This window comes from Drosophila grimshawi, unplaced genomic scaffold, assembly GCF_018153295.1.
Source record: "Drosophila grimshawi isolate 15287-2541.00 unplaced genomic scaffold, ASM1815329v1 contig_1006, whole genome shotgun sequence".
Lineage (NCBI taxonomy): Eukaryota > Metazoa > Arthropoda > Insecta > Diptera > Drosophilidae > Drosophila > Drosophila grimshawi.
In genome coordinates, this window is record NW_025062489.1 from 2,597,379 (window position 1) to 2,622,302 (window position 24,924).

General features: G+C 36.3%; 1 protein-coding gene across 1 annotated transcript in view; it reads right to left on the reverse strand.

Moving 5' to 3' along the window:
• Window positions 1–18,104, reverse strand: part of LOC6564716 — an 89,837-nt gene extending 71,733 nt beyond the window's left edge. Inside the window, exons 1-2 of the mRNA XM_001991076.3 lie at window positions 17,502–18,104; window positions 9,404–9,557 (exon numbers count right to left, since the gene is read on the reverse strand). The gene's annotated coding sequence lies outside the window, so the exon portion shown is untranslated. The remainder of the gene's footprint in view (window positions 1–9,403; window positions 9,558–17,501) is intronic.
• Between the last annotated feature and the right edge of the window lie 6,820 nt (window positions 18,105–24,924).

Genomic DNA, 24,924 nt, shown 5'->3' on the forward strand with positions numbered 1-24,924 from the left:
ATACATATACATATATAGCTCGTACCGTCCCTCCCAACACATCGTTACCATCCCAGTACAGTCCATAGAGAGCTGTTGAAACAGTTTAATTGCTTGACTTGGCCGTTTGTACTTATGCTTGTTGGCTTACTGGCCTCCCCACACCCTACCTCTCTCCCCGTCTCCGCTCTGTGGTTTTGGACTCTTTACACGCACATCAGTTGCAACTTTTCTCGCTGCAGCATTGTAATTGTGCAGTGCGCAGGAAAGATTTTAAAGAAAACAAAATGCCACATTTTGGCAAAGCAACACAGAAATACGACAAATGAAATACAATAAAATTAAACAATGTTTATGAGGCATACAAATTTTATGGCCTATGCCCATTGAGTGCCATTAAACAAACAACATTCCAAATTTGCATGGAAAAATAGCAGTGCGACGGTGGAGAGGACGCACAGTAGCGTCTTTTGATTTTTTCTACTCAAAAGTCGTATCTCCTTATCAATATAATATCAGGATAATTCCCAAATATGAAACACGATTTGGCAGAAGAGGCCTACAATTTCTGATTTCGATTCTACTCCCTTTATTGTTTCGATGTATCTTAAAGATGCAAACATTCATTATTTTTCTTGAGAAAAATTAAATTTACTTGAGCCATATATAATACTAATAACAAACCAAATCCAAAATAGAAGAAAATATATTCTAACCCACGAACCTTTCGATGGAGACGATAAAAACAGCGATCGGTAGTTAGTATCTATGAATTTTGTTGCACACTGAAAAGGGTAAGCTTTGAGCATCAGCAACACCCAGATTTAAATCTTTAAACTTTGTGAACATATGAACAATTCCCTATCAAATGCACTCATTCTCATTCATTTTTTTAATCGATTTCTCGAGACGTTTTTCGGCCTGAGGCGCCACTGTGCGGCGGATCAGATGTGGCATATGTAAAATCTGATTCGCAACAGGAACAATACCAACAACACCAAAAAACACAAAAATAGCCCAACGAAGTGCAGCAATAGAAACTGGAAACAACAAAGGCAGCTGAGCAACTGCAATTATTCAGCAATTTAAATCGCTGAAGTACTTCAAACTTTTTTCAATAATGTATACAAAGTAGTTGGATTTTTGTTTATGTCTAGTTTTTTCATACATTCCACGAGAAAATCGATTGAAAATCTTTCCGGAGCTAGAACAAGTTGATTGCCTCTGATTGTATGGAACGTTAAATGTTTACTTTTATTTGTTAATGATGATTTTTATGGATGATTTCATGCAAGAGAAATTGACTAGTTTTAATTATTATTTTCAAGATTTTCATGTATTCTCAATGCAAGAGACTTTAATTAGTTTTAGCCCTCATACATTTGGGTTAAAATAGTAAACAAATCTTTGTGATGTATTGTTAAGACAGAATTAAGACACTATTAACAAAGGGGGAAAACATGAGCCGCAATAAGGCTCGAGCTATATGGGTTAAAGACCCGTTTGATATGTCACAGTTTTTGTTATTGTATTTTTAGTTTTCTTTTTTGTTCGCCACGCCCCATTGCATTATGCGATCGCACAAATCTTAAGCTGTTGGGTTTGCTAAGCCAACTCGTTTGTTTGCCAGCTGCTCAGCAGTCCCTGTCCATGTTCCTGTCCACTTTCTTGTTTACAGATTTGCTTACTGCTCCCCCGGTGTCCCTTTCTCTTCGCACTCAGTCTTGCTGGTGCCAAAACAATGGGCTCATGTGCTCAAAGTTTGTCCGGCAGCGTCAGCTTTGCAGTGATTTTGTTATTCTTGTAAAATATGAGCTTGAATTAGGCCCACACACACAAACGCCAATCAGGTTTGCAAAAACACACAGCCACACACACAGCCACACACACACAGCAGCAGAGGTGGTGGGTGAGGGGAGGGGGCTGGCAAACAAATTTGAGCAAAGTTTTATATTTTTTTTGCTGGATTTTTCACAGAAAGCCAGGACTTGATAAAAAGAAAAACATGTAAAGACCTACAAGCGCCAGCACATCATTCTGTGTATGTGTCTGTGTGTGTGTAATTGCTAGAGAGAGAGAGAGAGAAGGAGGATGTGCTGAATGCTTGCACGCAGAAGGCCTCCTGGGTGCCAAGGAGCACATATGTCTTGGGCCCTGTCGGGATTTGCTCTTTCTGGCGTGACACTGAAGGTGTGTTTGTCAAATGTGCACTCATTTTGTTGAAAAATTGAAGTATATGCATGACTGCTCCAGTGGCCATATCTATGCGTGTGTGTTTGTATGTGTGTGTGTGTGTGTGTGTAGGCGATAAGTAAAGCTTGTGGACGTGTAAGAATCCTTTTAGTGTCTGTTCAAATTTTCCAAGATTTCCGGTCAGTTCACTAATGACTTTTACAATGTGTTACATAGAACAATTTTTTGACACAACCCTCGCACAACAGCAATGTTGAAATCCAATAAACACACACAGCTATGTATGTGTGTGTACAAGTATGCTTAATTTAATTTCAATTTTCATATGCACACAACAAACTGGCACTGAGCCGTGTCCTTGTTTGTCTTTGCCCTAATCCCTATTATAAATTCAGCATATTATGGATAAACAAACAATTTAACGCACTTTTTCGCTTAGCTGGCTTCTCCAGACACGAAAATTAAGAGAATTCTGATAGCACTCTGTAACAATTACAATTACAAATGTCAGCTTGTTAGCTTACTGTGCTTGAATGACACAGTGCATCAATAAGTCGATTTAACTGCTACAGAAAGCAGCACTTCATTAACCCATCAAAAAAATATGAAACACAATTTTCAGTGAGCAGAATGTCGAATTAAATAGTGTGAAAGTCAGTTGATTGAGTGAACATAAATGGAGATACATATATATGATGCTGATTTATTATTGACAGGGCTGCCATCAAATACGTTAACACCGCAAACTTCCATCCAATCATTTCGAGGCACTGCAAATGGCAGTTGCATCGATTGTCGATTGTCGATTACCATTAGTCGGTGAATGTGTGTCGGTCACACGCGGCGTATGAGTAATTCAACAATAACTCAAATGGCACGTGGCGAATGGCTAAGTCGCGTACACTCAAGCTGAATGAACCCAACCATATGTAAAACCCAACACAACCAAAACGAACGCAAAACCAAAAGCAAAACCAAACGATTTATTCTCAAAATATTAGCGAAATAATTTATGCATATAAATATGCAGCAATGATACATTGGCCACAGTCGCGTGTGCATGAGTTGAACAAATGGAAAATTTTATTATTGTTGCGCTTTAAATAAATAATAATTTATTGTCCGCATTTGTGTCTAACTGAACATTTTTTGTTGTGTATTCAAACGAAATTAATGTGACGAATTTATCCATTTTATTGGGTAAAATTCTTATTTAAAATGAAATAATATTTAAAGGCACCGTCTGAAAAATTTAACTTTTTAATCAACGGAAATCAAAAGAGGCGTGAGACTGTCAGCAAGAGTATTTAATGTGCGCAACGCTAAAGTTGAAGTCTGATGGTTTTGGCATTGTTTCGCTTTTTTGTCAGCGGGTATTGTAACTTTAGTTTTGACTGCGGCGAAGAAAAAAAACATTTGTTCGCATAAATCTCAGCTGCAACAGCCGCATTTAATTGCAAAACTTTACCAAAATGTCGTACGGTGAGAACTATGTTCAGTTTTCTCTACAAATACATATCTATATATATAAATATATATATATATATTTGAAAATATATATATAAATATATATATACCGTTTCAAACGTGCTAGCGTAACGGGTAACAACTTCAATTCAGCGACGCTGTGTGCCCAAAAATAAATTATGACACAAAGTGACGCCCCCCTAAGGCGCATCGGCATTTTACAGCGTACAGGATTTTTATCGGCTGCCAAATAGTCGACACTTGGCTACTTGTCGACTTTCAACTTATTCGCAAACCCGTTCCATCCCGTCCCCTGCCGCCGCTATGTTCACTTGTCCATTTGGCCAGTGGCCTGACAGTTCCTGGCGTAGACCATAAAGCGAACTTTTTTCTTGACCAAACGTTGCCCCAAAATCTGTTAACAGGCAATTTCAACTATTTTACAGGCTGCATACGGCATGCCAAATGACCGGAGCCAAATGTCAATACCATCAACATGCTCAACGAGCTCAAGTCATGAAATAACCAACAGCAGTGCTCGAGCCCCACACTGCAGGCTAGCCGACAATCAATAAGTGAAAATCCTTTTAGCTGATATCTTTTCTTCCAACAATTTGTAGACCGCCTGCTTGCCAAACGATGCGGCATTTTTTAAACACCAGCACAAAATAGCAAAAAATAAAAATTAAATAAGCTTGCTGGCATGTTCCCGAGTATTTAATTGAGATTTTTACAAGATTTGTTAAATATTTTAAATTAATATTAGCAGAACGTTTAGTCCTAACAGAACAATTTCGGCAAATATTTAATTTTCTCTTTATGTGATTACAAATACACAAAGAACACAAAACCGATTTTTCTTTGGAAAAAAAAATTGTTTTTAAAATTCACAGCCATTACCTGAAGTAGGTTTGTATAAAAATAAAGTACACAACACATATAATAGGAACGATAGAGTGTTTCGTAATGCAGAGAGCTCAACTGCATCAAAATCGGCTCAGTTAACTCAACAAATATTGGAGTACTAAAACATAGACTAAGCAGTCACAATTTTCATTACCAATAACATTCACATTCAAACCTACACATAACAAAAAAAAAAATAGTTAAAAATCAAATTTTCAGAAGCAAAAAAACGTTTTGCAAACTATAGTTTTTACATGGACGTTGTGCAAGTTGCAAAAGGCGGCAAACAATTGCAGTTAATTTGCTAATAACCAATATAATTTTTACAAGATGCTTCATTTTACACATTGCCCATAGGAAGCATCAATATATCGCCCTGTCTACTAGCTATCGGCTTAGGTGCGGATCGACCGCGATATATCAGCAAGTCAACTATAATTTGTATTTCTTTCATAAATAAAAAATAAAAACCAAATATCTCCATCAGCCCAGTTCGCTCGCTACTGTGTTGGCTGTGCTGATATTATACAGCCTGCGTGTGCCTCCCTTCCTTTAAATCTCTCATTATAATTTATTTAAGAAATTCTCTTTAGTTTATCATTCTATTTTCGTCCGTTTGCCAAACCATCGCCTCACCCAATCACATTAACTTAAGCCTTCATTTCCATTTCGTATTACACTAGACTATTTAATTCCCACTTTGTAATATTTTCTCATCAACAATATTCTTATCTAATAAATGTATATTTCGAATATCTAATACTCTGTTGGCCACCAATAAATTGTTTTACATATGTATTAAAAATTAAATTATTTTACATATGTATTATATTACTTAATGCTTTCAGAAGAAACATATTTTTTTATTGGCAGCTCACTGATGGGCAAAATGAGCATCACTGTTGCAGGCACTGCGCATCACTGATGGCTTAGGGTTGTCAGCCTGCGTGCCAATTGGCTGTATTTAATTGGGCTCAGGTATGTTGGGATGCTCCGGATCGGCTTACTGTTCCCTGGAGTCCACTCCTCCACTCTTGTTTTAACCCAATAGTACCTCGTCATTAGTTTCCTTGGTCTGTTGTTGCCGATGGTTTGCTCATTTTTTTTTTTTTTATTTATTTTTTTTTATAGATAAATACATCTATAAAGGTAAATTTGTATATACATATATTACTTTATTAATATATTCTTACAATCTTGCAGCCTTTTTTCCTTCTCCTCTGTTTTCTTCTTATTCTTTTCTTTCTCTTTCTTTCTCTTTCCTAATTTGTCTTGTATACTTTTGACCGCCAGGTGGCGTGGAGTCTCTTCTCTCCCCTCCGAAAGATGGTGCTAATCCAAAACCTTTCGATCTACTAGCCGACTATTACAACCAAATACATGTCTAACCAAGAGATGCTCAATTTGTTTCCACGTATAAGAAATTTAGCGGTTGATTATAAAAACCATCACACAGTTCGATTCAAAACTTCGATTAAAAACTAAGAACGAGAGTGTGTAAGTTGACATCGGCTCCTACCCATCAATTAAAGACATTTCCTTATCGCCAGACTTTTCTCCTTGCAGCTTACCGTTTTCTGTTCACAGTTGTGATTGGATTGTCTGCATTGGTTGCATCCCACGAGGCCCATGCTCCATTGTCTAATGCAGCTCATTGTAGCACTATAATAAAGCCGCCCTGCGATGCCACAACAATCCTACTTATTACGACAATAAATGAAACCACACCCACTCCGACAACGTCGACCAGAGCTCCATGTGGATGACTTCCCGGTGTAAAATGCGACTGCTCTGTAATGGACGAGGCTCGATCTCTGCTCTCGATGCGCGACTGTCGGTGCCTGGTGGATGGCACGCTCTTAACATATACTGGGCACTGTCATCGCTTCTACATTTGGCGCAATAATCACGCCAGACCCCAAAACTGTCCGACGGGGCAATGGGTCGATCGCAAGGCCAACATTTGTTTGAATCGTATGTATGCATTGCTCTCAGTAGACAAGCTTAAATTTAGTGTAAATGTGTTGTGTGTTAATTATCATTCCATTTTTTTTGTCCAATTAAGCTGCATGCTGTAAAACAATGTCTTAATACAACTTGAAATAGCTTAAAATGTTTGGCTAGATAATGATAAATTGTGACTATTAATGTCGTTTTGTTAATGGAAATTCTGGTCTAAGCTGACGATTAAGCTGTCAGACGTCCAGAAGCGTCTGGCAATCCATAAGCTGGTTCCGCTTCTCAACGGACAGTTTTTTTTTGTCGTTCCGCGATAAATTGCCATCTATTTGGTGGGCGGATAACTTTGAAGCTATGTGAAGGACTTTCAATCAGTCAGCAAATGGCAAAGGCAAAACAAGGCAATAAATTTGTCAACGCTTTAGGCCAATTGCCTCAAGTGCAATTTGACTGTCTGCAACTATAACTTTGACTGCCACTGAGGCCAGAGTGTCACTGAGCAGGAGGTGAGTGCTAGATGGGCGGTGATATCTGATCACATTGCCTGGGTTCAAAAGTTGGCTATAAAGTTTTTTTTAGGCGTCAAGAGTGATTGGTTGTTGCTTGCGGCATTATTATTTTACGATATTTATTATTGTTGCAGCTATGACGCAGTGAGACTGTTACTAGTGTGATTTCTGCATTCAACGCTATCAGTTCTCTGACAACTGCGAACATTCAGTGGCTTCAGCAACTTCAAAGAGCAGCAAGCATTATCATATTTCCGCATTTCCGTATTTCCGCCAGCACTTTAACATTTTCGCGTCTGCTTGTCGATTTTGCTATACCCTGAAGCCATTTAAGATTGTTAAAAAGGGTATAAGTGTTTTGTGCAAATGTATGTTACAGCCGGAATGAAGCAGCTCCGACCACATAAGGTATATATATATGTATCTGATCAGGATCAACAGTCGAGTCGATATAACCATGTTCGTCTGTATGAACACGTGGATCTCAGAGACTTGAAATTTTTAATACAAGTTCTTTCACTCGCAGGACAAACTTATTTCTATATATTAAGAACTGTCTCCTTTTCGAAAATGTCGATACTTATCTATACTACTTTCCAATAATAATAACACAGTTTTGAAGGCATGGCCATCTAATAGATATGTATTACATACTATTGATCAATTGGAGCAATTTCATAAAGGTCGGAAAAGAAACACCCAAGTTATATTGTCCAAAAAGCATTTACATATTGATCTTATTATTATCAGCAGACGCAAGCATTTTCTGTATGACTGAATATGCGCGTGCATCTGTAAGAAAGGGATGGCATGTAAATCAACGTTTCTGTGTGTGTGTGTGTGTGTGTGTATTCTGCAGCGTTCCGTTATCTACGATAACGTGTATGTGCGTGTATGTGTGCATGCATATGCACGAGTTTGTCGGTGATTTCATAAATATATAACAGTACTTGCACACTGATTACATTTGAGTGTGCAAAACTTTTTGTAGGGAAATTTGGCAATAAAACTAGAATATATTTAACAGCTGGGTTCTGGGTATATCGTAGTCGAGCTCACTCGCGGCCACTGTTCTTACTTGTTTGGTTTTGTTACTGTTTTGGCAGCGCTGAGCTTCGCTTCGCTTGTTTACGGCATTTTAAAATTTTTTTGTGGGTCAGAAACACAAATCAAAAGCAATGCGCCTCGCGCTGAGTTCTATCATATTTCATCAGGGGCATTTGACTTTACCACTGGCGTTGCCGTTGGTTTCCTCCAGTGCCAGCTGTTGGTGGCACAGTCTGTTCCCCACTTTGCCATCACAAAAACAGCCACAACTTTTGCAGACAGTTCGGGGAGTTCTCCACTCGATTGTGGCTGGGGATGTCGTTATGAAATTCATAACAGACAGCGAAAGCTAACTTGAAGTGCAGGCCAGGCCCTGCAGAAACATACAAATACACACATATATACGCAGATACTGTATATATCATAAGTTGAAAAATTCCAAAGCAATCATCCTGTTTTAATTACCTAATTACCTATGACTTAGCGCGCCATGGCTCTATTCACTTGTGTATTCAAATGCATATGCAAACTGAAAATTCTATCAATTGTTCTTCAACGGTTACAACGGATGGTTCATGTGGTAACATATGTATAGGCGTACTTATCATATCTCCATTATCTCTTCGAATACATTTCGTATACAATCGGCACATGTATGCATTGTTATATTTGAAAAGGCTCTCTGAAATCCAAACAGCAAATTGATTGGCTCCAATTATTTTTCGTTCACATTCATTTATGTAAGGAATTATTTTGTTCGTGGGATTTTTTTTTTGTGTTGATTTTCCAATTGCAAAAAGCGTGAGCCAAAAACCAAACGAAATTTGCCGCAGCTTCAAGTTGATTGTGCTTATTATATAAAATATAATAAATATATATATATTCATGATATGTTGATAAGCTTCAGTCGACCCCTTTTGGGGTGAGATGCGGCTCGTCTTATTTTAGCCACTGAATTTAGCTAGTTTTCAATGTAATTGCGAATTCCAAATTGTATCTAAAATGTATCGGTGAAATACGGCTTTGCCTACAGCTATGCTGATATAATACATACATAACAAAATAGATACTATATATATATATATATATATATATATATATATATATATATATATATACATGTGCACCTCCCAGCTGACATTGTTTATTTTTCAGCTGGGGATTCGAGTATTTATTTGCATTCGTGGTTAAGTGTACAAAATTATTTATTTACTTTTTAATTTTTAATTGTTGTTGTCTTTAGAGTTTGTAATACTTAAACAGAGAAAGTGCTAATGTGTGTGGTGTGACACAAACACGCAATTACTATTAATTATAATTGGTCAATGAAATATGACACTTACCTTTAATCAATGCGCTTAACAAGTGGCGTTAATCATGCGCCATGTTGGCCTGAATGTTGCCGCGTGCTCTGCTTTTCAATTATTTGTATGTATTTATCTGTTCTTTTTATAATTTTTTTCAGCTTGAAATCACTCACAATCAGTTGTTGGTGTTCTGTATATGTATTTTAACAATGAACACATTAATTTCACTTATATGTACTACAATCAATAGCAACAACACGTAAAACCGCATTAATTTGTATTCAGTCTCATTTGTGCTTGCACATTTTAAATCTATTAAGCAGAAGGAAGAATCTAAGACCACATAAAGTTCGAACTGGTGAATTATTATGACACTTTGATTTTTCATTATGACACTTTGAGACCAGTCAAAATTTTGGAGTGCAAAGGCTCTTAAAGAAATTCTGTGTCTTAATCGATTTAATATATTTAACAGCTGGCTTCAGGGTATATTCCAGCTGTGCTCTTTAGACTAGAGCATTCTTACTTGTTGAATTAAAATTAATGTTCTATTAAGCTTAAGCTAATTGCACTTAATTGATTTATGGTCTATCAACTAAAATGATTACAATGAATTTATTTTTAATTATTGGAATTGAAACACTTTGTACTATTTTAATCATGTATGTGGTTTATGATTCAAATTTCCGTAACGGAAGCACATTCCGATTAGCAATGATTTAAACAATTATTTAACAAATCAATTCGTTTTGCTGGCGTGTACGCTTAATAATATATTGACAATTTTTTCTTTTGTCTGGCAAACAGCATGAGCATAGCATAGAGTATATCCATGGCCATATATATGTGTATGTGTATATAAATTATATAAGGGAAAACTAATATGCGCAAAAATGGCTGGAAAATAAAAAAGAAATGACTCCCTGTGGCTGCCATATTTTCGGCTCATTTCGCAGATTGTGCGCTGAATTTTTAATTACACTCGAAAAATTCGAAATTGCAACTAAACTTTAAATGAAGCACTCATACAAACGCACACACACACACACACACACACACACATAAACGTACACATTAATATGTTAAAGGGCCTTCACGGATGTGTTGGACAGTGGCATCGGCAGGGGCAGGGGACGGGGCTGCGTAATGGCTTCGCTGTGCACTCTAACGATCTGACAATGTTGACAACAAGAGACACAGCACAGCAGAGCAGAGCACAGCACAGGTACAGTTACATATTCCCATTATTAATTAATGTGTCGCACACTTTTTCACACTAACACAGCCACCCACCCACACACACACACACACACACACACACACACACATTTCGCATTTTCATCTTCATTTCGCACTTAACACTGGCATACAGTTACCGATAAAAGTTTGCGCCATTTGCAAGTGAAAGTTGCACGCAAGTAAAATAGTTTGTGGAGCAATTGAAAAACGTTCAGCAAACTTTTCGAGAAGTTTATTTCACTCCATTGCCAACTGAAGTTTGCAACCAGAATTGCGTAATTTTTCCCGATTTGATTACAGTTATCTTTATTTATTTTATTGCTTTTATTTAAGACATATTCCTTGAAGTGCATTTACCCAGGCAACTAAAAAAATTAATTAATTTAAAACTTTACAGAACAAGCCAAACTAATATCGAACCAGTAAAAAAACGAATAACAACAAATGCGACTGAAAAGAATTCAATTTGACAATCAATCATCAGAATTCGGTCCTGGTGCTATATATCGACGAAAAAGGAAATTATTGTGAAAATTCTGAATCGACTTACATATATTGTGTTCAATGCTAAATTAGTTTGTATGCAAATCTTAAATACTGATCACAATTAGAACAAAAAATCACCCAGAATTTTAGGAAATCACGTACTTAATTATTCAGAAAATATACTTCTAAGACATATGTTTTTGCTGCTGCTATTTTTTTATTCTTTTTTAAATTCTTACATAAAATATGTATAATTTGCAGGCTGTTTATTTGTATGTGTACACATTTGTACTTTTTAATAATATGTTCTCTTAATTAACAATATATTTGTGGAAAATAGAAAAGAATCCGTTCTAATTTTGCGAAATATTTGTTTATATATCTAAAATTTAAAAACAAGCAGATAATTTTTCTGCGTGCCAGGCCGATTTTCATTTTCGGTCGGTTTCTTTTCCGAGTGTATGTATTTATATCTAAAGCTGTGTAGCTACGAATGTAGCTATAAATATTAAGTAACTATTTTAACTATTTTGACCTACGACAAGTGCGTGCATGTGCTTATCGGCAGGCACTGTATACAACCTTGACAACATACAATGTGTTTGTATCTAGACTGACGCAGCTAAAGAAAACGCAATCGCATTTGACTACATAGATACAAATACTTACATACACATATGCATATATACGGTGCCAGTCAGCAAGAGCAGCAACAGTGGCAAGTTTGTGTCATCGTTGAAATTGAAAGGCGCTGAGATCTTAAGTGGTTTTCAAGAGCACCAGGGGACTGCGGATTAGGATGGAAGACGGGAGATAAAGGGATAATGGGCAAGCGAAAAGGGAAAGTGAAAAAATTAAATTGGTGTTACACCTTCAAGAGATGCCGCAACAATCAAGAAAATGAGACGAAACTAAGCAGAAAAGCAGGAAAAGCGTAATAAATAAAAATCATATAGACACAACAACAACAAGTATGTACAAATTGTTGGTTTTGATGTTGCTGCTACTACTGCTGCGGCAGTGTTGTTGTTGTTGTTGTTGTTGTTGGTGATGGTGCAGCGACCAGCGCCATATATACAAATACATAAATTCTTTGGCAATTTATTATTAGAAAAAAAGCAGACGCCGAAGTCGCCGACAACAAGAGAGCCAACAAGAGACATAGTGAAAGAGTATAGACGAAAGAGTGAAGATTGGGAAGTGAGGAGCACCCAGGGCCAGGTCGGGCATGCCTACTTTTTGTGTAGTTGTCATCAGCAACAAGAGCAACAAAGATGCGACACCAGCAAATTTGGAGACGGAGACAGAAGTTGTTGCCAAATTATTATTAACATTGTTGTTATTACTTTTATTATTTTAGAAAAAACAACTTGTATAATATGAATCGATTTGTATGTGAATACATGAAAACATATTCATATACAGAAATAAATACATATTTTAACTTTACCACGCAAATTCGATGTATAACTATGCCATTAACTCCGATATAGAGCCAGCAAAAAACGTATTTATTTGATTTAATTTGCATCTGATTCTTACAAAACAAATCGAATAAGTCGAAAAAAAAAAATACAACCAAACATAACATTCTAATGTCTTGATAAAAATCCAATGTGTACGTGGATAGATATTCTCATTGCTGAATTAGTGTTTAAAATTATATCAAAATAAATATTAAAGAAATAGGAGTTCGTATTAATTTTATGTGCTCGAAAACATCACTTGATATTTTTATTTACGATTACGACTCTTTTAGCTAAGCATATGTAGTATTTCTAACACCGAGAGCCAATAATTTAGTAACGAACTTATGGACTTTTGTTCTTAGTGTATAGCCATGCGTCGGACGCAAACACACATACACACACAGATACACATAGACATAGATACAGCGTTGCAGATACACTCGCCATATGCTGAAAGTTTACGTTGTGGCGTCTCTCGTAGCGACTGCTGCGACGTTGCTTAGTCAATATTTCATTTGGCACTTGAACCAAATACTTTTAGTTTGCTGCCACAGAACAGACGAAGGTTGGCTGCGAACACTGACGTCGGCAACAACAACGAACTAAAAAGGCGACAACGCCAACTTTAATCATGCCCCGCTACACACACACACACATATGTGTATGCATACATATTTTTCTATATAGTATAGTGTGTATAGTAATTGATTTGTGTTTATATATGGCTAATTTAGCTAGTTGCTGATTTGCTGCGGCAAACGTGGCGTATACGTAATTCTCTTAACAGAGCTTAACGCTGAAACTAAAATATCTAAAGCAATACTAATAAGCAATTTATTTAGACTGCGTTCAACATTGTTGCACTTATCATCAACTCTTTGATTTTATTATTTTTCACAATATTTTTGTTCTCTTACAATTATTTCAATTATATATAAAATTTACATGTTTTTTAAAGTATTTACGCAAGAGTGTGAGCAAATGGAATGGAATGCGAAGTCTATTAAAACATTAAGTCAAATATTAAGGCCGTTAATGACCTCGTACGTACATATATTTATAGTAATTGAGTTAACAACACATTTAAGACATTAAACACAAATATATGAAAAGAACTTAAAATCTATGTTCGGACATCTGTCCAAAATAAATCTTTAAACGGAATCTATATTGCGAATGAATATGATCAGCATAGGAAATTAAATGTTTATTCAATTATTTATTTAATGTGCATTAACTCTTTAAATTTTTTAAGCAATACAAAATTTAAAATTTAATTTAAAATTAATATTAATGTTTTCAAGGGAGGGAGTAAACTTAAAGTTTCTCAAATAAAAAGAAAAATATAAATGATATATAAAATAAATAAATAAATTATCAACTTATAAATCGAATAAATAATATATCCAAAATAGGTTAAATCGTATATGGTGTTTGTCGGAAAATATTCCGCATTCCATTTCGTATGGATAGAGTGATATCAGGTCATTTGCAATGTGCAACAGGCTCTTTTGGGTTCGATTGCGTTTTTTTTTTATGACCGAGAGCATTTTAAGTCCACCACAATTTCGGCGGTAAGTAAAATTAATTGAGGCTTCGTTGCACTGATGAGGGGAGAGAAGGATTACGTACTTTAACTCGGACACAGAAAGGATTTAAATAAACGACATAAATTTGCCCGACGACCTAACAATTGAAAACAGAGTGAATATGAATCGAAATGGGAGTGTGAATGGAAATGTAAATAAAAAGTGTGATGCACTGCTTGAATTCTGCTGGTTACTGTTACTGGCTCTGGCCTCTGGTAAACGCTCATTACAAAAATAAACAAAAATATGCAAACCGTTCAAAATAAAATTAAATTAAATATGAAAAAAAATTAATAATAAAAAATAAAGAAGTTTTCGTTACTGTGCATGAAAATGGAAAAATGTAATTTCCATAAGCCAAAAGGAGCACAAAATCAACGCACCGCTAGACGAGAGCAGCCAACTGGACAGTCGAGAAACGTCAGAAATGAGATGCGAGACGAGCGACGGCGGCTGAGAAAATTCAAAAGCTTTCACTTTTTTATTTTTTGGCCAACAAACATTTCATTTTTTATTTTTTCGCCATCTTGTTTGTCTGTTGGTTCTTTTCATATTATTTTTCTTTTGCATAATAATGAAATTAAATTGCTGCCTTATACACGCACACACACAGATACATATATGTGTTTCTACATATATACGCATTTTCAGACTATGTTTATATACCTAGCAAATCCGAAATGTATGTGCGTATTTTTATCTTTACCACTTTGCTTTGCAGTGCTTTTCATAACTGCCGCCATTGCAAAAGTTGGGCACAACAAACCAATGATGCGCTCCACAACAGCACAAGTCCCGATTGTAATTTCTTCATAAAAGAATCAAAATAAATCTCAGAAGCCCAAGAGCCAGACGATGGCCATCTCTCTATCAACCGCTAAAGGGCAAACTTTATGCTCTAAATGCAAAGGGCTACAAATATGGAATAAATGTGTCATATTTGTGAGAGGAATTAAATTATTGATCGATACACTTATTTATTAAAAATAAGAATTACAATTGATTGACGATTTTCCCAGTTCATGAGACATTTCCCACTCGGTGGTTTTATTTATATCTCTCGCGCCATTATAGCTTAATCCACTTTAAGCTATTTATAGATTACATCTCAATATTGATGGTCGTCATCAAGTTTTCCCACCCGTTTTCTCAACTAATTTTTCTTACACTTTGTTTGATAAACTTAAACTTAAGTTTTGTCGGTTGCACTTATATGACTATTTGTCTTGATGTCATCCAAGTTTTCATTTGATATGATTTCTTTATTAAAATGTGGCCAATGTAGGTCAAGAATTTACATAAATAGCGCCGAATATTTCAACCGCTGGCCAATTTTCGGGCCAAGCTGTTGAAAATATGAATGTAATCTGCAAAAAAAAATTGTTTTCTGAAGCGTGAAAAGTTCCGGTGGTCAGAAAATGCTTTAAAACTATAAGCAAATTGGCAAATACGAATATCGTATGAATGTATGTATACTTGGCTCAACAGTGCCTGCAAACACGTACATAGTGCTCGGCTTAACAAGAACAAACAGCTTGTATTAAACTTTATCGTCTGAACATTAATATAGCTGTGTTGTGAGTAAAGATATAAACACAAATTCCCTGGAAGTTTCAATGTGTATGTATGCAGCTTAAACGACGTATGTATGCATAATTATTATGATACACTAAATTATAAAATTCGTTGAACGTTGAAGTGAATTAAACAAAAAAAAAACGATTGCCTTGCCAATAATTAGGATATTAAAATGGATATTTGAGCCAGTTGCGTATGCCCTTTGTTACCCCATTTAAAGTGCAGGGTGTACAGGGCATCCATAAACTACATCCATACATAAATGTACATCTTACGTATGTATGTAAGACGAGGACTGCGAATAGTGCGTGTCAGCCTTGAGCTAAATTCGACAGACGAGACAACAAACAGCACGCAAAATTTTACACGTTCATAATGCAAACATTGGTCGCAAAGAAAATGCGGCAGACAATGCCAGATAAGAGAGAAAGAAAAGGGAAAATAAGAATGAAAAAAACACAGAAACCTTCCTCAAAGTTGCCGCCATCAATATGTTGTTGGTATTGTTTTTGCTTGTTCTTATTGGAATGAATTGCTGCGCCAAAAGCAGCAATAGCAACACACAAGGCATACAAATAATAACAATAATATACATATATATATACATACATACATATGGACATATGTAATAATTTTGTGTGTTGTGATGGGAAGTCAACAGGAAGAGGAGAAGAAGAAAAAGGAAGAATGTTAGTTAGGGCGAGGTGGAAGGAAGAAGCAACGCCAGCAGCAGCCCCAGCAGCAGCACCGAAAGCCGCCGAAGTTGATGGCATCTGTTTAATTTTTGCTGTTGTTTTTATTAATGAATTTTTATGCTCAGTGGGCGGCAGCGTTTTGCCCTTCCTCTTCTGCCTCGTATGCTATTGTTAAGCTTAATATTGTCGTTGTTGTTGTCGTTTTCTTCGCCTTTGGCTGCGTGTGCTTTTTACTTTTGGGCTATGGCTATGGCTAAGGCTATGTCTAAAAATATGTCTGCCAATTCGCTAAGTGGCTCAACTTATATACAGTTTGTGTGCATGTATGTGTGTACATATATGTATGTATATATATTTATATATATATATATATATATATTTAAATGTGCGTGTCTGTGCCTCAATATTCACATACAGTAGAACATGCTATATGCCGAATCAATAAAACACATGTACATAAATAAAATTGCAGCAAAATTTTAAGCATACTTGTTTAAAAAACACTAATTGGAATGCCGTTCAGTTAAGCTCATGGAGAATATCAAATTTGCCGGACTAAAAGCTATTTTTAAAAAAAATGGAAAGAGAAATTACAAAAAATCTGTTATTTGATAGCAGAAACAATTTGTTAAAAAATGTTAAAAGTGAAAAATGTGTTGAAAAAAAGATTAAGTTTAATAAAATGATTGGGATGATTGGAAAACTTAAAAACAAAACATAAATTTATAGAAAACAAAAAGATATTTGAGGCTTACATTAAAGTATTTTCAGAATAATAAATAAAATATTACTTCAAAAAATGGTTTAAATGACCCAAAATTTGTTTTAGATTTAAGGAAAAGACAGAGACTTTAAAAATAATATTGAAAATTCAGTTCAAGAAAAATACACATTTTATAAAAAAAAAGCAATAAAAAAAAAAAAAAAAATTAAAACAATATGTAGTAGCTTCAATTTTCATTTAGCTTTGTAGAAATAAGTGAAGTCATTTGAAGCTAAAAATATTCCTTAAGATGTTTAGATTTGGATCTATGCAAAAAATTGATGTATGTATAGTTATGTACAGGTATGCACCCACATATAATTACATTCGACCATTCACTTGAACTTGTCAGCGAGTGTTCACTGTTTTCGTAGCAATTGCCTTGCCTTCCTCTAGTTGCTGTTGTTGTTGTTGTTGCTATTGTTATTATTATTGCAGTGGAATTTGTTGAGGTTGTTTTAATTGGCATGGCCAACATGTGCGCTACTCGATATTTGATTTGAATTTTTTTTTGGCGCGCAATGCTCAGCACTCAGTTGCCGGTTAACGGCATTTCTTTCGCTCTCTTGCTCTCTTTATATTGCAGTCACAGGTCACACAACCAAAAAAAAAATACGCAAAATAAATAAGATATAATATATAGAGTATTTCTATTTTCTCCTTTTTTCGTGTTTTTTTATTATTTGTTGTTGTATTATTTGGCCGTTGGCGTTGGCGTCGCACTTTGTTGTTTCGGTCTCGCACACGCGACGATCTAAATATTCACAAAAATTCGACACGTTGCGCGCGTTGTGTGTGTTGCATGTCCGTGCACGTGGCAAGCCCGACGCTGACTAAAGCTGTGGCAGCATCTGCCCCACGACGGAGTGAAATGTTCCGCTTATGGCGTCCGCATCGCAGTGCCTCCGTCGACACAATGACTCAGTGGCGATAGCCGTAGCCATAGCCATAGCCATACCCATTGCCATTTGCCTTTGCCATTGCCCAGAGCTGTCGCCTGTCGAGCCACGAGCGCAGCATCGTTTGGATGGCACACGAGCAGCACACGAACTCAAAACCGAGCGATGCACGCGACGACTTTTGAGCGATTTTTTACTGTGTGCTTATAGATTTGGCTCAGCAGCGTACATGCTCATTACAGAAATTCCCCATATACGAGCTCTAAAGAGAAGCAGCGAGAGTGCGAGAGTGTGTTGTCTGAGTGTCTTGTGGTGAAATTGGAGAGCGCGCGAGTAATTTCTTTTCGAGTGAGTGTCTGTAACACATTTCGTTCAGATTTCTTACTCATTTCCGTTTGGCGCGCGTATGACTTACTTTCCTTCTTACAGCACACGGAAGTTGTTGCGACGACCAACACAGAGACTGACAGCGACAACGACGGCGACAGCGAAGATGATTGTATGATTAAGGTAGGGTATGGGGACGTCTGTGTGCAAGTCGAAGACGTTCCCAGGAACGCAGCTCGAACGTGATCAATTAATATGTGTGCAAACACAAGGCTCAATAGGCAACGGGCATAACTCGTGCGAACATTTCGCATTGGCTGGTAATATAACACCAAATGGAAAGTTCGTATTTGGACAAGAGGTGAATTGATGTCCTGTAACAAAATGAGTGATCAACAGGCTCAATTCGCATAAATTACTAGGAATATATAAATATTTTGCATGCGGAAACATGTGGCAAAAAATTAGTCACATTACTGTTGGGACAAGTGCTTCTTGTTGTTTGTGTTGCATAATTCCTGGGGCCTTCGCATAACATTGGAAAGTGCTCGAACCATTAAAGTCTTCAGTTGAACAGGAATTGGATAAAGGGCATCCTTTTCACTAGACCCTTCTTAGTTGATTCCACTCCTTTTGTTTTTTCTTTTTTTTTTTTAGCATTTTTTCAGGAAAACCAGTTGTATAAATTCTGTTTGGTATCTCGTTAAGAATGTCAACGGGAAGTAGGAAACAAACCTGTTCATACTTGACACATGGAATTGCTTTCGCTATTGCAGTCCACTTAATACTCTGGCATTTTTTATACCCTTTTAGGGGGTATCTTATACAGACACGCCTTCGATCCCTAAAATATATTTATTTTCGAACAGCCGAGTCGAAACCACGTCTGTTTGTCCGCCTCTGAACTAAAACATTAATGTCATTAATGTCAAATTAGGGGCTCAGCGCAGTAAAGAGAACCGTTCCTTGTTCATCGAGATGGGCTTACATGTCACTTAAAACTGATCATTTGATCGATTGTTCCTATCGCAGCTATGTGTAATAGTGGTTTGATTCGGTCAGAAATATGTATACCAAGGCGACGTCTTGTTTAATGCGTTGCAATTTGAAAACAACATGAAAACATTAAATATTCTATACAAGTCTCTAATGATAATAAGAGAAGAATTTAAATTGCACATCACTCAAGATTCGTTCCAATTAAGTATATGCAGCACAGAATCAAACTACTCTTTGTTAGCCTAAGATAGTAATAATAATAACAATAATAATAGCGACAAAAAGCACCGCACCAAGTGAACTACCTGCTACATTTGCATGATGAGTTAGGCTCGCACTTGGTGGCAAGGACATCAGCTAGGTCAGACCCTAGTAGAACAAGCCAAAGCTGCCAAGCAACGAACCAACTCAGCAACTGAATAAGACGCATTGTGAAAAGACAAAGACAAAAAAATAAAAAACAAGAGGGAACGTTGCATTCGGGCGTAAGCGACTGCGAAATACTTTGATACTATAAGTAATACCAGCTGACAAATGATAGCAAATAAAAAGTTAGGGGTAGCCAAGAAATACCATCCAAGTTTGTTTTTCAAATTATGGTAGATATAGGATAGTGGATGTAGTCGAAGAAAAATTATTGGAGGAGTTTCCTAGTAGGCTTCCTTACAAGTTTGGTAACTGTAGCGGAGTGGGCGTAGTCCAAAATTTCCGAATTTTTGAAGAGTGATTCCAGCAATATACCTTTCAAATTTGATGACTCTAGCATTCAAATTGTGGGAGATATATGGTCTTATCTGTTTTAGTGGCATGTGACAATCTTTGAAAGACATCGCCAACAATTTGCCAACCAATTTTGGAGACTGTAAAAAAAAAAAAAAAAAATTTTGGGATATATGTGGCTCATCGATTTGCGACTATCGATTTTATCGATTTCCTACCCCCCTAGTCGACGTAGCACTCCAATTCTAACACTTTGTCCGACGCAGGCACAGACCAGTATACGTTCTATGTTTCAAGAGTCTATCTCTAAGGGTGTTGAAAAATGTGGGTTCAGACGAACAGACGGACAGATGCACAGGTGGACTGACAGCATGACGGACATTGCACAAAACCAATACACTATGATACCATCGGTATCAAAGTATAAAAATGATTCAAGTAAAAATGCTCCTGTCAAGAGAGCTCGACTAGAAAATACTCTGAGTCCAAGTGCTTTTCTATCAAAGTCTTTTAAGTTAAGATATTTAAGCCAACATATATACGCATATCTGTTACATAATGATATATAAAATATTTTACGTTGTTCCAATATAAATAATACAAATACTCAATTAAAAAACAATTTCCTTAAAATTGTATTTTTTAATCATCGATAATCGATCTGAATCGACATCTCATGAGCGTTTGGTATACGAGAACTTCTGTCTCTGAGATCGACGTGTACATAGAGAAGGACAGACAAACAGGCGGTCATTGCTTGGATCGACTCGGCGTTTGATTCTGATCGGGAAATATATACTTAATTGAGATGCTTTCCCAGCCTCATTTTACCCCATTTCAATAGGTCTAGGGTACAAACAGTAATGTCAAGGAAAGAGTGAATGCATTTTGCTTTTCCCCACAGGCAACAACATCAGCAGCAGCCGTAGCAGCAGCCGTAGCAAACATCCGTAGCAGGAGCCGCAACGATGGCACGATTGTACTTTTGACAACAGCTTCAACCACAACAACAGTTGGTCAGAGGTTGTCACATCCAGCAGAACTACAAACACAACAACACAACAACAGCCTAACTGTTGCCAGGTTCAACAAGGATTGTGTTCTTGGGTCGTTTTCTCGCAGAGCACAAAATATGAGTTTCAATTATTTCCCCTCAAAACACTTTATTTGCTTCTTGTAATTAAATTTCAATATTTTGTTACTTTTAACACCACATGGCAGTTTTTGAGTTGTAGGCGTCTATTGGCTTTTCAGAATATTAACTTTAATTAATTAAAAGCAGCACCAAACAATTTTTGTTCTCTGACGGCGACAAATTTTAAGAAAAAATCATTTTAATTAATTAATAATTTCACTAAACAATTATTGTTCTCTTTGCAATTACGATTAAATTGCAGAAAAAAAGCCGTTTCATTTAATATTTCAAATTCGAATCAAACAATTAATTGAGAATGAGCAAATAAACACCAAGCTCATTCAATACCCAATCGAACGATTGATTTACCAATAATTCCAAAATATCAGTCTCTAATAAAATCTCTCTTTAACTTTAACTAAATAACTGCGTCTATTGCTACAGCTTGTTTATTGACATTGCATCCAGTAGTCTCCAGCTGTTTCTAGTTGTTGGCCCTGATTTTGGCCATTTTTTGTTTCTAATATCTAAAACAACTAACAACAGCAGCAACCAAAACAGCAATAGCAACAACAAGAATAACAAATTACGCTTTGTGCAAGGAAGCATATTGCGTTGCAGCTTCATTAAGTTTGTGCTTACTAACTTGACCACAATTACGCAAGACAGACACACACACAGCACATACGAGTGCACACAAGATTCACAACACACACAGCAAACACTCATCTAGTTAAAGGCTTGTGTTGTCAGTCTGCAGGATATGGGCAAAGCACTCTCCAAAATTATTAATTAATTGACAAGATCCTTTGGCACTTACTTTGCAATTTAAGCATATAAGTCATGTCGTGTTTGTACACACTCATTCACACTCACTTTAACAAACAAACACAATGTTGCAGCAGTTGTTATGTAATGCATTCAATTGGGTCTGACAAAGAACATTTACTTTACCTTACTACTTATTCTATTAATTACTCCAGTGCGAAGGCTACTCCCAAAAACCCCGTAGCATGAATGATAAGATAAGCAAATTCCATTGCTTTTTTTTAAATAATATTTTTATTGATGTTTTCCATTTATACTTTTTGGAAATATTTTATATTGTTAAAAAATTTATTCTGAAAACAGCCTTTCCAATAAGAAAATATAAACCAAAACAGATTTTTAGTTTGGGGCGATTTTCCAAATTTTACGAATATTTTTGCTACATGTGTGAAACTTTGAAATTTTAATTCAGTAATTCAGTAAAAAAATCATTCCATAAATATTGTAATTAAGCGTTATGCGTCATAATTTAGTTGGGCTTCGCATCACTCTAAATTTAACAACCGAGCAACTATTATTTACCCCGCTGTGCAACTGCTGAATTTTAATCACAATTCCAGTTCAAGTGACAGATATTCAGCAGTGTGCACATTTGAGCATACTCATTACTGTAAGGCTTTCAATGAAATGCTTATTACTACTTTCTATAATTTCCCATTTGAGTTGTTGGAGACAATTAAACATGATGTGTCGTCTATTATGATGACATTTGGTTGCAAATTTAACAAAATGCAATCAAAAATTTTGACAGCGACATCCAGATATGATTATGATTAACTAATGCAGCCGCCAGGCAAATACCCTGTCCACAGTTTTGATGCCGGAAGGCGAGTGACAACCTGCCCAGTTCTGTGGCAGGACACTAATGCATAATTGAAGTACCGGGCCAGTGCAATGCCCCCTGCATGAGAAAGTATATTATTGGGGCGAGGGTGTGTGTGGAGTGAACATGCATAACGGCTATTAAAACAACAATGACAGCAGCCACAACAAAATATAATTAAATTCGCATTGCGGCCAGTTTGCATTGTTTATTATTTAGGGGGCTGAATTTGCGATGGGGCCATGCTTAAAATGAACCCCCAACTATTAAGAGCAATGTTGCATGCTACAAACAGCAAAAACAATTTGATATTTTATGCTGTTGCAGGCTCGACAGCAAGGCTAGAATTACATGTCACAAAAATAGGGCCCGCAAGCAAACCAAAGCAACTGGTGGCATGCGGCATAATAATCACAGTGAGCTGCGAATGCAACTAGCGAAAGGTTTACCATCTGCCGTCTGAGCTTCACCAAAAAGGTGCTGCAAAAATGCACATGCGTCAAAGGTGCTGCAAAAATGCACATGCGTCAAATGTGAAATGAATAACACACACCCACACACACACACACACACACATAGGCGTACATAATGAACATGACAGCATAAAGAGCATAATGTGAGTGTATTAAAAGCTCTGCACGCTTCATTTTATCAAAGGTAAACAATGCGCTGCATGTGCCCCACTTTGGCAACTGATTCCGAGACAGGCTTTCATTTAAGACAAGTTCTTTAGAATAAAGTCCAACAAAAGTTGCTTAAGAGAAAGCACGTTCGATTTTATGTTGTACGTACATATTCAGTCTATATACTTATACTGGTCAAGGCAACTTCTATGTACATACTTCTATATATAATATGCATAAATATGTAGCTTAAGCTGAGAGGCAATTGGCAATTATCGCAGTGCTAAAGCAAAAAGAGATAGCAAACTAGGAGTTTTTCTGGGTTTCTCCAATCCTTGCAATAAATATTGCACTATTTTACATATTAATACTCCAGATTTATTTATTTTTGCTTTAATTTTTAATTTGTATGTGAACCACACCCATTTAATTTTATATAACTTAATTTGTAACTTGTAATGTTGTGCAACTATAGTTAGCATTGACAAATCGCCATCGCTCACATATGTTGCTAATGGCCCAAGAGTAGACGAGCTACACAACTAACAACAGCAAGAACAGCAACCAATAACAACAATCACAACAGCTTCGACAATGGCCAAGCACGAAGCAAACAGTTTGTCAACAAAGCCTGACGAACTGTCAGATACCGCAAATTGTTGTTGTGCTTACAGTTGCTGCTGCTGTTGCTTTTGCTGTTGTTGTTATTACTGCTGTGGCTGTTGTTATTGCACAATCATTGCCAGCTGACAACGCCACGAGTGAGCTGAGAAATGGACAGAACAAGTCCGGATAGGGCTGCCCCAGAACTTTTACAAAAAAAAAAATTAAAATATGTATATGAAATAAAATAAAAAAATGCACATTCAAATGCGACCGAAATGAAACCAACAACAAAACGCACGGATGGTGTGGACAATTTGTGGGATTTTTGCAAAAATACGCACGTACATTTTATTGTTATTATTTATACAACCAAAATTGTATCCACGGTCTCTCGCCAAGCCGAGAAGAAAAGTACGGCGTAGACCAAAAAAAGGGATAAGAGGTTGCCTGGTTTAAGGGCAATGCTTAACATTGTTAAGGAACAACAACAGCAACATCATCAAAAGTTGTCTAAAAATTTGCAAATGCTTTTAAGCCCGCAAACGAGCCAGTTGAACAATTTAGACATTTCCCGCCGTTTAAACTGTTATATTATTGGTATTTTACACATTTTTCCAGTATATGTATATACATATCTTATATATATATATATATATATATATATATATTAAAAGTATTTTAAAGAGTGTTTAAATACTGCATATTTTTTGCATAAATAATAAGCCGAGTATTTTAGACATCTCTCTAATTGCAGAATATTAAATCACATAACATTTTA